The following is a 13,233-nucleotide window of genomic DNA, read 5'->3' as shown; positions in this document are numbered from 1 at the left end:
GATTGGCAATTCCATTTTTAAATTTAGGTCTAATGTTCCACTACATTAATTAAACCATAAAAACACTACGTTATATTTAAAAACCCAATCATTGATAACAAAATTCCTTAATAATCCTTAGCGTATAGCTGTCGCTATAACAACTTCCAATATTAATTTCCGCAAAAACTTAACTCTGAAGATAAGGGCGAGATGTAATTCCATTTACCCCACTTAAAACTTTCTCTCTTGCTTATCTACCTATTTATTAATTGTCATTTTAGGGATAAATGTAGCTTTAATTTAGACACAAAATGTTTCTTATACAGTGTCTTAGTTATGTCGACAAATTAGGCAAAGATGTAACTCTGTCCTATACTAGATAGGCCCAATCATAACAAATACTTATCCTGAAAATACTAGTAGCAAATTATACAAATTCTATACGTGGAGTGTTTTCATTTTTGCTAATTTTATAATGCGAATTTTAATAAAGAGCTTAGACGCCTAACTTTATTTAAAACTAGGTATCCATTTACCAAATAAATTTCAGATGAGCCTCCTGCCCGTTTGCCCCCTGTTCTATGAAAAAAAAAGAATAAAAAATTTTTTTTCATAATTTGACAAATTACGTCAATGGAGGATAATCAGATAAGTTCATATACATAAAACTGTGTTTAACGTAAACAATGTATTATGATGTGTCGTTGAACAGTATCTGTCTTATGTAATGTCTATCCACCAAGAATGGCGGAGGCCTAAAAAGTGCTTTAAACTAATTTAAGACAAATGACGAATTACAAACAAGTATATACTTATTAATAGCTAAAATCAGCATCACTTTCTTTTTGTTTAAATTGTATTTTATTTATACATTCAATTCAATATAAACGCGAATTTAGTACATTATTTACATTAATCGTTGTTTCGAGGGTTTTTCAGATTTACTGACAATTGATGGTGTTAAATAACAAAATATCTTTCTCTATCCGTTAATTATAGTCTCACTGATCACGTAAATAATAATATAAATATAACAATTAGGTACCTGCCCCCGGGAATTTCATTTTGTCATAAGTTCTTTTACTCAGCCTACCGTATTAGAGGCTTCATACTAATATTATGTTGAATGCTTTGTTTTAAACAAGGACAAGCATTATAAGGACTAACTTCAGTCTGGGATTTAAAACTGGTTTTATGGTTTCAGGTGCAATTTTTCAATTATCTCTCTCCTCAGAATTAAAAAATATACTCGTTAATTTTACGATTAAATAATAATACTAAAATAGAAAAATACTAAAGTAATAAAAGATAAATATCCTCTATTCGAACCTATGTATGTAACTACGACCTAAATTCAAACGCTAGTTTTAGTTCGTATAATCTATTCCTTCATTCCGCCTCAGATCCTGATGGCAGATTAGTTCAACGCTGACTGTTATATTGTTTTAGATTGTATCTTAGAAGTTACTTTAGTGTTTAATGGATAATGTTCTAAAGTGAATCATTTATCTCTATTGATTTGTTAGGGGTGGTCTTTCTCATTGCATAATATTATATATAACCTATTTCAATGAAGGCAATAAATTAAAATACTTCTGGACTGATTTGGAAATTATTTTACCATTCGAAAGCTGACCGTTTGTATGTTGTTTGTGTGTGTATCAAAATAAAAGAAATCTTAGAAATAATATTTACGGTTCAAGAGGAAATGTGGTGATTTCCGTATCCTGACCTAGTTGGTGGTTGCTACGCTACATTTAGCTGAATCTATACACTAATATTTTTACTTGGTGTATTTCTCTAATCTATCTGCCTTACTTTGAATTTATACTTCTGAAGACTATGTGAGAGTAGGCCTCATACATTTTTAATTAATAATTCTAACTTAATTTATTTATACTTAATTTATTTTACTTTAATTAAATAAATAAATAAATCAGTGGCGCTATAACTTTTTCTGTATGGATATCAAATTTCTATATTTGTTTATTGGTCAATCTAAGAGGTGATCAGCCTTCTGCACCTGACACACGCCGTTCAACTTTCTAGGTCTAAGGCAAGATGATTTGCTCACGATGTGTTCCTTTACCGATCGAACGAATGTTAATTGCGCATTCATGGATTTTTTTTCAAAGCGGTAGGATGTGAGTCGCTCGCTAAAGCCACTAGTCTAAAATTGCAAAAATATAACAACTAAAAAATTAGTGGGGCAATTGACCGCCTTATCGCGTTTAAGTGATCTTTAGCAGACACCTACTGTAAGGAAAAAATAAGGTGAACACAGTAAAGGGCCTATATAAACTAAACAAAAAGGACTGATGAATCACGATAATTTCAGTTCGTTAATTTAGTGCGAAAGTTAGGGAAACGATGTGGACAGGCGATGCTTAATTATATATTTATATATTTATCGGTCTTTTGCAGCTCTTTCATTTTCACTTCAGCACTCCAAAGATAGTTGTATAAAATAATAAAAAATTATTTCGTCGGAAAAGCCGATATACCCACTGAATTATATTTTTGTCTTCTTTTATTCTCAACAACAAAACGGGAGAGAACGATCAGTTAATGCGGTATAATTAATATTTTGCATGAATATGCATTGACAGTTCGAAATGGCAAAACAATATCATTATGAGTTTCATTTGCCTTTCGCATAATATGTGCGAATGTTTTCGCAAACTAATGAGATAATGGTCGTTCGAACAAAGGATTATGCACCCCTTAATTACTCGTTTTTCAATTAGCATCATTGTTTTAAGATAAAGGCTTGTGCTGACGGATAATGAATTATGTTCCTAAGGCTGTGTTTATTTTGTTACTGTACCTTCGCCTTATGGCGTGCGTTGGTTGGTTTGAAAATGATCTCATCTATAGTCATGTCCCTTATGAGACCGAACTCGATGGTCGAGGCTCTATGTACGCCTATTTTCATTTAGAAATAATACACACTTTGAATACGTGAAGTATTCAATAGGTCATACACAATTTACCACAAAAATTTAAAAATCATGTTCTAGGTAGTTGTTATGTTCTAAGAAGATGTCTTTCTAAGATCTTCGGAAACAAACAAAAAAAAAAAACAAACGGCAAACGGGCAGTAAGCTGACTTGATGCTAAATGATACCGCCGCCCATGGACTTATATTGCCAGAAGGCTCGCAAGTGCGTTTCCGGCCTTTCAAGAAACGCTCTTTTTTTGAAGGACCCTAAGTTGAATTAGTTTGGAAATACTTCAGTGGGCAGCTGGTTCATCATTTTAATAATTTAGCGGCCTCTATTGGCCACAATATCGAGTTTTCTAACTTGCATTTTGCGAGTTAAGTATAGCTTTATTTTGTTTTAGATAAATTACACTAATAAATACAGTCCATAATACATATCAACACAGACTAAGCAACACAATAAAACATGTGCTCTATGTAATGGTATTTCATTAAAACCATAAATTATAGTAGTTAATGAAACGAGTTCAGTCTGTAATCAAGCGTTTAAAATTTGTGATTAATGTGGTATTATTCGGATGTTGATGCTTCCGTGGTTTTTGATTAACATTGTTAGATTTACCTTCATCTGAAAATAAATATTTTTCATTGCGATGTCAAATGTAAAATACAAAACTTGCAAGTAATAATTTAAATAATTATGTTTAACTTTCCTTTGTTCGAAATATCAGAAATAAAACTTATGATGGATATTTTTTGCAAAATATTTTTTATTATCAAATCATATTAGGAGCGCAAGTTCGTAGTTTTTCACGTGTCGTGTATGTCGGGTAGTGTATTACACAACATACACTCAACGCACCTTATATCTTGCAGAATACAAAGAAAAATGCCTTCTTAACACGCGAAACCTAACAAAAAGTATCATTATAAATGAAATTTTAGTCCACTATTTAATAAAACTCCTATTTGCTAATACGCAATCTAATTTCAACCAGTTTTACTAACAATAACTCGATTATTAAACTAAGTTATTCATGAAGGGTTTTATTACTCGCAACTGTTGAGGGATTCAAATTATCAAATCTTATCCAGTACAATAATTTCCCACAGGAATTCTGGCAATAAATGCCCGTTAAATCAATAAAATCACGCGTGAACAGTTCACATTGTTGAAAATTGGTACTTCGCTGATTTATTTGACGTCCCATGCCAATATCTTAGGCGGCTGATTAAATTCCTTAGAGCTCAAACGTCGCAAACTTTGTGACGATTAGAGTGTATAATTTCATTGGCAGCGAGGGAACTGCTCGTATGTGATTATTAAGTTAGGCGGTTTAATGAAATTTTGCGAATATATATTTCCATAATAGGATTTTATTCTTCTGTTTGGGACGTATTCGAAGATTTCTTTCAATAAAATTAGGTACCTTTTAGTATTTTAATTTTTACCATATTTCTAATCGAGAAAGGGATTACAAAAGCTTATTTTTTTGGGTAGAGTGTATTACTGGTATTGATTTTTCTCTTCCTCTCAAAGTGGCGAAGACTACTTCAAGCCTTTAATTATCATGGTGAGCCTGCCCGATAGCTTTGAGATAATCCCACCACCTCGAACCTATGATTCTACCCGTACGGCTGCATCTGCCACCTTTGTCTCTTGGTGCAGACATCCTTTATTGTACTGTGTTACGGGATTGTAATTTAATTATTGCCGAATTCGATTTAGGTGACAACGTAATATAAAATGGCCCAAATATACACTTAATTTTAATTATTTAATTGGGGGAAAACGAGCAGGAAGATAAGTGTCTTCATGTGTTTACTCGCATAAAAATATTAGTAGTTTTAATCGTTTAGTAACAGTTCTATTTAAATCGATTTCTAGATAAAGTTAAGTTTCGTTCAAATATTTGTTTACACTACAATAGTTTCAGATGGCAAAACATACACGAATATACAAAACAGGGGAAAAACTCAATGTGGTTGTAAAATGCGAAATTTATCATCATTCATCTTGATGAATAACTGCAGAGCACGGGTTGACGATTAATTATCACTCATCGCTTGGGATTTGAAACTGAAACAATGTACTGAAATTATTTTCACGAAAATTTCATAACAGGTTCCTCTCTCTCTCTTTATTTGTCGGATATATTTTTAATTGAAGGATTTTGGAGTACAAATATTATGCTTTCCTGTTCAAAAATATTTTATCGTAAAAAAGACATTTTAAATTTTATATTTTTATGTAGTTTACCAGATATCTTAATAATAATTAAATTATTTACTTACTTACATAGTTTTAGTATTTATACTTTATTATCCTGTATCACTGTATAAAAATTCAAATCGATATAATCCCATATTTAATTTATATATATATAAAATTTTAATGTACGATTTGAATTATTTTTCTTATATGCTCAGGTGGTGCAATGGTTTAGATTCACAAATTAGTCCCTCAGATGGCGCTACAGTCCGTGTATTGGTTATTTCTCTATACTGCAACTAAATAGCTGGTTTTTTAGGCACGAGTCTCGTATAGCTCTTGGCACGTAACCAAACGATTCGGGTTCGATTCCCAAAACATTATAGGTCGTTCATTTCATACTTTGATTAACTAAATCGCTTGAAATATCATGCAGGACAACGTTACTCGGATCCACTAGTATCAGAAGTGCTACTAGACAAAAGCCAAACAACTTTAGCTCACTAGCAAATATTTAGAATTTCAACGATGAAAATAAAGTATCCGCTTCTCAATTTTCCTTGCAGCTTGATCCTCATAAATATTCAAAGGCTTCGAAGTATAGCTTGTATGGAGGATAACTTATGTTAAGCTTAAACGCATCCAAGTTCTGTTTAAAATACAAAAATCCTTTTTTGTATCTTTTATAGTTGCATTATATGTTTGTTCATTACGTAAAGAAATAACACACTTTTTGTGTTATTACGGGTCAGACTTATTACTGTATTTATTCATATGTTTATTTAAGACTGAATTAGATGCCATTATTGTGTACGAGTGGATTTTGTCATTTGGTCCAAGTATTAGCCACGAAGCGGTAAATACTTAAGTATTTTAATGTAGGCATAGCAGTAAAAATCTACCTATTGACGCGTAGCATTATAAAACAATCCGACCATTTAGCTACAGTTTGCTCTACAAACAAATTCGTAGCGATTGCTACGAAAAAAAACGCGCTACGAATACGTTTATTTGGAGATTACCTTTATCTAAGTTAACACCATTGACTTTATTTCCCCAGTCGGAAACAAAGCTTACATACAATAGCGATATATGAAGCAAATGGCCGTTGGGAGTAAAGGATACACACGCAATTTATCCCAAATAAACGTGAATATACTTGTTTTCCTCATTAGGCTAATGTTAATATAAATGTAAGTAATAAATAAACGCTGGGTGAAAGAAAAACTAATTGCTTGTATCTTATCAAATTAACTTTTTGTTTAACCGCTCTCGGCTTAATTAGTGTTACTAAGTGCTTTTTCTAGGTTAGGTTCTCGAAGGAGCAATACTTGTCTCGACTATTATAGAGCACGACGCCTAATTCCTTAGAAGTATTAACAAAACAGTCATGGTGCACTTTTTCATGCGTACTTATTAGTAAGCAAATATTACCTTTTTATTGAAAATATATATAAATGTATTTACATAGATTAACCTAGATCAGGCAGCACTTAGAAGCGTTTTATAAATTCATTAACCACAGATAAAAATCAACTTCAATTTTATTAACTCTGTATAAATTGGAGCGATTTAAAATGCCGTAACTTTTGAAATTCGAATTTCAGTGTCCTTATTTTTACGTCAGATATTTTCACTAATAACAAAATTCAAGAGTACTTTTAGCTGCATTTTTAGTGAATTAGATTTTGAATAAGCAAAAAAGGGATTTTGACAAAAATTAATTTAACGAAGTATTTTTCTATTTATTCGGAAAAATACGGGATATTTTAAAATTTCTTAGAATCTATTGTTTATCGAGATACCATTACTCAATGTCATGTGAAGCTGAGTCACTAAATAGATAGTGTTCCCAAGCAGTGGACCATTATCTGCCTTTTCTAGATAAACCATTATCTCAACAGAAACATATTAGTACTTTAAAAGTAGGGTCAGTCGTGCATCCATTATTATAAAGACAACTTTAATAATCATGATAAGACTATTTTCTATTTCGTCTTTCTTAAAAGGTGAAGGTTATATATGTTTTACTGGAATCTTCAAAAACATTTAAATTGAACATATTTTTCTTTAACGAATAATCTTATACAAATTCAAGTTTTTATTTATTTTTGAAGAAAAAGAAAAATAGTAAAAATTGGTTAACAAAATATGTTGTCTTCAGGCTTAAAGTGAATCAATCTTTTTATGTACACACAATACACGTACATCCAATAATGTTTGAAGTACTTTAACAAATGGATTATTTCGAAAGGTTCTCAAGAAAATCTTGGAAAACTCGCTTTGAGAGGGCCTTTACAGGTTTAATGGTATGAGAAAGAAACGAAAATAATATATGTTTAAATTCATGTTAAGGCATATGTTTATAAAGAAATCTTGTTTTTTACAAATCATCTCTCAAAACAATGATTTTAGCATTAAAAAAAATCTATTTTCCCCTCTGGACAAAATATTCTTATCAATGCATAAAACATATGTTCTGTTATGGGATTTTAACCATATAAAATGAGAAGGATGGACGAGATGACAGTTGAAGAGGGAGAAACATGGATCAGGGTTTACGGAGACAAAGCAGAATGAAGCCAGTTGAATTCGCAGTAAACAAATCTGGCTAAAAACAAAAGCCAAGATTATAATCAATTTAAAACTTATGTTGGGAATATTATTGTATTAATAAATAACTCAGAACAGTCTTTATACTATGGTAACAAAGCCATTAGTTATTTTATTAGTTTTTTGGAGGGACAATCACATTACAATTTTACAAAGTACTGAAATAAATGTATTTTTTTAATTTACCTCTATTTACTAAGAAATTATTCTAATTATAATGAATTTCTTAAAAAAAACCAATATAATTAACATAACACGATTTACTTCTTATTTAATTAATTTGGACTGTATTCAAGAATTACCCTAAAAAAGTTAATAAATTACTCAAATGACAAAAGCTGATGATGATCCGGAAACTATGTATTTGGTTAAAAATAAACCATTCATAATTTTATAGTGAAAAACATAAAAAGCAATATATAGAATAGACCGATCAATCAAGGTTTTCCTTTTCATTCAAATGACTTGCCAGGAAAATGCTGTCATATTTTCACAATACCACGCCCCTTTGATAAGTGCCATCGCTTGTTATTTAAAGATGTAAATTGTAAACATACATTTTATATTTAAAGTATTTTCATATACTTCTCTGCACTCAGTTTATCACTAAACTACTTAATATTGTCTATGGTTAAGGCAAATACATATTTGAATAAAGTATACAAAATATTGTAAAAATTATTTTAAATCAGTATTGAGTTGTGAAACAACATTTTTAAAAGGGGCATCTAGTCATTTTTTAAAACTATTTTTAACTTCAAAGGTATTTTTAATAGATTTAATTGAAATAAATGATTTGACTTTGACTTTTATAACGTACTAAACATACTGACCATAAAACATGCAAAATTGAAAATACAATTTAAGCGTTATTTATTTTATTTATTTTTATTTATTTTTTTATTTTGTACTCCTACAGATAATAATAATATCAAACAAATACAATGATAATATAGCCACAGATGGAATACATGATACATTATATAACAAAAAGATTTATGAAAGGGAACAAACAAAGTATTTTTACAATTAACTAACTGTGATTAAATTTAATTAATTAAGCCTGAATTGGTTGTGTTGTGTAATGGTGTAAAAGTGTGGGTGTGTACGTGATGGTGTGTATGTGGGGCGTGCTTATGATGTAGATGTTTTTGCGCTATGTATATTCTTAATACATTTTTTAACCACATTCCGCGATAACCTAAACAAGTCAATGCCTAAATAGTGGTCATTGTATGTCCGGGCAGCGCGATACAAAACTGAGTTTTTAGCGTAATTAGTATTTATGTGAGGAACATGAAACAATGTACGAATACGAGTTTTGTAAGCAGGAACAAGGAAGGGCAACTTTTTCAGAAGGGAGCTGCAATCAATTTTATTTGAGATAATGTCATGTAATAGTATTATATCATATTGTTTCCGTCTAGATTCCAAGGTATTAATATTAAAATAATCACATGCGTCTCTATATGTATTGAATTTATTAAAGGTCTTATATTATTTATAGAAATTGGTGAAGATTATTTAGACTATAATGTGTAGAAGGTAAAGGTATAGAAGCCATCGGCTAGTAACAATAAATTTACAATTGTGTACATTACGCGAAATAAAACTGGGACACTGTCTTGATGCACGCGTGAGCGTCCATTCGTCCTCTTGGAGAGGAGTAACGATCCCCATTAAAGGGGAGTGAAGGACCTCTTCAAAACAGAGAATGTTTTCCGTTTTGAGGTCGAATATGCCTCAAGAGTTCCCTCTGCAAATAATATTTATATTTCAATTCTGCTATGATTTTCCTTTAACAAATCTGTAGGTTAAATCTAATTATAGAATTGGAAGCAGTTTTAGACAGCTTTTTTATTTGATATAATATAAGAAATGAATCGCAAAATGTGTTGGTAAGCAACTCAACAACGCCTGGACCAATGTCATCATTTTTTTAATGTTCGTTGAAGTCCAAGGAATGGTATAGGAAAAATTCGAATAATTTCGGAAAAACCCCTAAAAACAGCATTTCTCTTTTGCCCATACAAACGTTTTCTAACTAAAGGTGAATTCAATTTGTTGCTATTCAATAAACTTTATATTAAATTAAAATCACTCTCTGTTGTCCAAGCAATGTGTTCCTAATGTCGAAGAGACCCGTCCGTCTCTATGTTATGTCATTGAGGCACACAATTTTTAAATATTTGTCGCCTTTATGTTACCTCTGTCCTTTTTTTCCAATCAGTTCAACTCTTAGTTTAAAGCCTTCTAGCAGAAGTCCCATTCGGGGATTTTTAGTGGGACACAGAAGAATTTTGGTCATCCGAGCTGAACCTTACACACCCATCATCAGGTTGACGGTTCTGTTCAGGAGAATTAGGAGGAATAACAATACTCGAATATCAGAGAGAATGGTGAAGGAAAATAAAACTCGGCAAATAAATGTTGTCATGCATCATGTCAACTGGATTTTACCGTAGTATATACATATGAAAAATTAGCTGTAGGCAGGTGTCAAACGACAACAAAAAAAAATTCTTTATTTTTATTTCCTCATCACTATTACTATCAATTAAATGTATGTTTAAATGTTGCATTATACAATACCAGACTATACATTTAGTACATGCGTTGACTTGAAATTAAAACACAGAATAAATATTTGTGAAATGACAGAAATCAGATAATTGGACTGACTGACGCCATTACATTATTCTAGGAATAGCTTCGTTATTCCGTGCGAGACGGCGGTATAGTAACAATTCCCGAATAGGCCCACTATTCATAGAATTGTTGATGGGAAAACGTAAAATTGATTTACTCTCGATTAACTGGCGATTTATTCCAAGATTAAGATTTACTCTTGTTTGGTGGAATCCAACCTAAGTCGAATTGGTTGCGTTGGAAACGTAAATTAAACAGCAAAACACTCATATTGCCAGAAGACTCGTATGTGCGTAATTAGCCTGTTACAGGTTTGAAATTAATTCATTTTAAAGTTAAAACATTTTGGGATCATGAACCGCCAACTGGGGTATTAGGATAATTTAATTTTATAAGCATCTACATTTTGGTTTCATATATCATGTAGTTTCAGCACTCGTCATGCATATTAAAGAGATATGAATAATTCTCTTCAACCGCTTTCTGTAGATTCATACCATCACTTATTTTGTTGTTATATCAGTAAAAAAACATGCTATGGCTATCATTATAGCTTTAACATATTCAAATACTCCTTAATTAGATTTTGACTGAAGGAACTTATGTATTATAAGCTAAGAAAATCAACCGTTTTTTATACTGCCTCATTTGTCTTATTGTAAGCATGTTGAACTATAAGTCATCCTTAAAAATAGTAGGGATAAACTACAATGACGTCAAGGGGCTATCAAGAAGACTTTGGGAAACTTTTTTCTTTCAATAATTGGACAATTAATGCGTTGGTATTTTTAAACTGGGGAAAATTGCCTGGAATTGGTTCGGATATAATTCAGAGTGTTGGTAGCCCCACAGCTGTGGTAGTGCCTTAAATAACGCTCAGAGGTGATACGACTCTGAACACTCGCCGGTATTCTTATGTGATTATAAATATTATACGATATTTATTTTGATCATTTAATAATATATTCTAATTATTAAATTTTAAGGTTAGTAATAAGTTATATTAGAATTAACTACAATTATATTTTTAACTTATTATATAAGAATTGACTTGGATATATGAATAAAATTTATATTAATATATTGTATATGATATTTTTAATATGTGATTTATAGATGACTCATACAATTATTCGTGTAATTAATGAGACATACATAATGTTAGGTTATTTGTATGTTGTATGCGATTAGTGTTTGATCGGCCAATAAAATTGAAATTTTGTGTAAAATATATTCTAATATGTAAGTAAATTAAATAAATAATTTTAGCTCATACTGCACAACACAGTTTAACAACTTGATTCTGCAACCTCAAATTTCGGATCCAGTTTATTGATTAGTTGCTTGTGAAGTTTGAAGCGCAATCGAAAAATGTTTTTTTATAAAGAACAGGGACCAAACGGGCTGGAGGCTCACATGTTAAGTAATACCGCCGCCCATGGACACTCTCAATGCCAGGCTCGCGAGTGCGTTGCCGGCCTTTCAAAGAATTGGTACGCTCTTTTCTTGAAGGAGTGCTGCTTCCACAAAGTGGTGGTGCGCGGCAAAAACTTTACTGTGATGGTAAATTTTTTTCCAATGCCTATAAAGAAGTTTAACTTCAATAAATAATTTTATATGACATAGTACACACCTACAAAATATTGGCGTGCAACACGTGCTCATACGTTACCAAATTTTTATTATTAACATTCTAGTAAATAAAGCATTTCTATATAAAACAATATAAGCTAAGTCTTTTCGTGATGAACACATCTAATTACGCAGAAAGCCTAGACGAAAACAAATGAAAAACGGGGAAAGTCCATTAGCTCGCCGGATAAACTCGCATACGAATCTTGGGTAATGTTACGTTTTTAGTTAATCAGGGTCATACAGTGGTGTTGTATCTACTTGTCAATAAGAAAATGAATAAACTTTTATAATTCCTCAATTTCATATTATACCGTCATTTTCTATGTCTTCTTCTTAGTATTTCTTTTCTAGATGCTTCGTTGCTGACCACGACGCTCAGAGATGAGCTGCCGACTAAAGAAAGACAGGATGACTTTCGTTGACGGAAGAAAGGCAAAAGACTGGCAAAAAGGAGAATCATAACACTAATAAGAAAGCACGACACCTCTTACAATTTTGAACAATGATATTGTCAATGTAAACATTTAATACAATATATATTCAACCATTTAATTCTATTCTACAAAATATAAAATATAGATTTACGCAGATAGTACATTAAATCAGCGTTCAACTCCATGCAATATATAAAATTAGTACGATCATATCTCATAAATTCGTAAATAAACTCATTAAATATCTCGTCATACGGCACTTGTTATCTAATAAAAATAAAGAGAAACTGTTTACTAATTTGCTAAAATATTTTCACAAATAAAACCTTCGCTAATAAGAACCTTCTAATAAACCTCCGGGGAGGAAATAGGCTCAATGGGTAACAAAGTTGATACAAAACGAAATTTGGCACATGCTTTAACAGTCTTTAATCTTATGTAAATACGGGTCATATCAGCTTGTATTATTTTGCATCTCGGGAGCAATCTTTGTTAGTGAAAGGAAGAAACATTGTCGCTTCAATTTGTGTGGCTGGCGTCTGTCCAGTTCGATAGCACTCAATAACCTGTGAATGTTCAACTGTAAATGCCGGGCATAATTCAGTACTTGAATACCCTAACTAAGGCTTCCTGGAGATGACAATTTATTTATTTATTTATTTATTTACACTTCGTTGCTAAAGAAATACAAATAACACAGTATATATAAATTACAAGGGATGCAACGGGCGGCCTTATCGCTAACAAGCGATCTCTTCCAGGCA

This window comes from Pieris rapae, chromosome 14, assembly GCF_905147795.1.
Source record: "Pieris rapae chromosome 14, ilPieRapa1.1, whole genome shotgun sequence".
NCBI lineage: Eukaryota > Metazoa > Arthropoda > Insecta > Lepidoptera > Pieridae > Pieris > Pieris rapae.
Note: the sequence above shows the minus strand (reverse complement) of the source record.